Here is a 311-nt window from a genome sequence, read left to right as displayed (position 1 = left end):
CTGGGGGGGCCGGGGGCGAGGGCAGAGGCTGCGGCCGACTTGCGGAGCGGGAGGTGAGAGGCTGCGTTCCTCCGCCATTCTGAGTGGAGGTCGGGACTCGCCGCCGCCCAGCTGAGGGTCACCGCCTCACTGCGGAGCCAGAGAGGATGAGGGACCTCGGCCCAGGCCGTGCGTGGCAGTGAGGCTCTGGACTTGGGCTCTGCCCCCGAGACAGGGCTGCTGGCCAGGACCTTGCTGAAAGGCCGAGTTCCCAGACGCATGTTCCCGGGACGTCCTCAACTTGTAGGACTTCAGAGCTGAGGAGAAAGAGT

General features: G+C 67.5%; 1 long non-coding RNA gene across 7 annotated transcripts in view; it reads left to right on the top strand.

Moving 5' to 3' along the window:
• LOC102494579 (uncharacterized) overlaps positions 1 to 311 on the top strand; it is a 6,616-nt gene continuing 6,305 nt past the window's right edge. For all 7 annotated transcript variants that reach the window (XR_003546771.1, XR_003546770.1, XR_001371403.1 and 4 more), the window contains exon 1: positions 1 to 53. This is a non-coding gene — a long non-coding RNA (uncharacterized LOC102494579). The remainder of the gene's footprint in view (positions 54 to 311) is intronic.

Source organism: Tupaia chinensis, unplaced genomic scaffold (genome assembly GCF_000334495.1).
Source record: "Tupaia chinensis unplaced genomic scaffold, TupChi_1.0 Scaffold139513_1, whole genome shotgun sequence".
NCBI lineage: Eukaryota > Metazoa > Chordata > Mammalia > Scandentia > Tupaiidae > Tupaia > Tupaia belangeri.
This window is presented reverse-complemented; position numbering and strand designations above follow the sequence as displayed.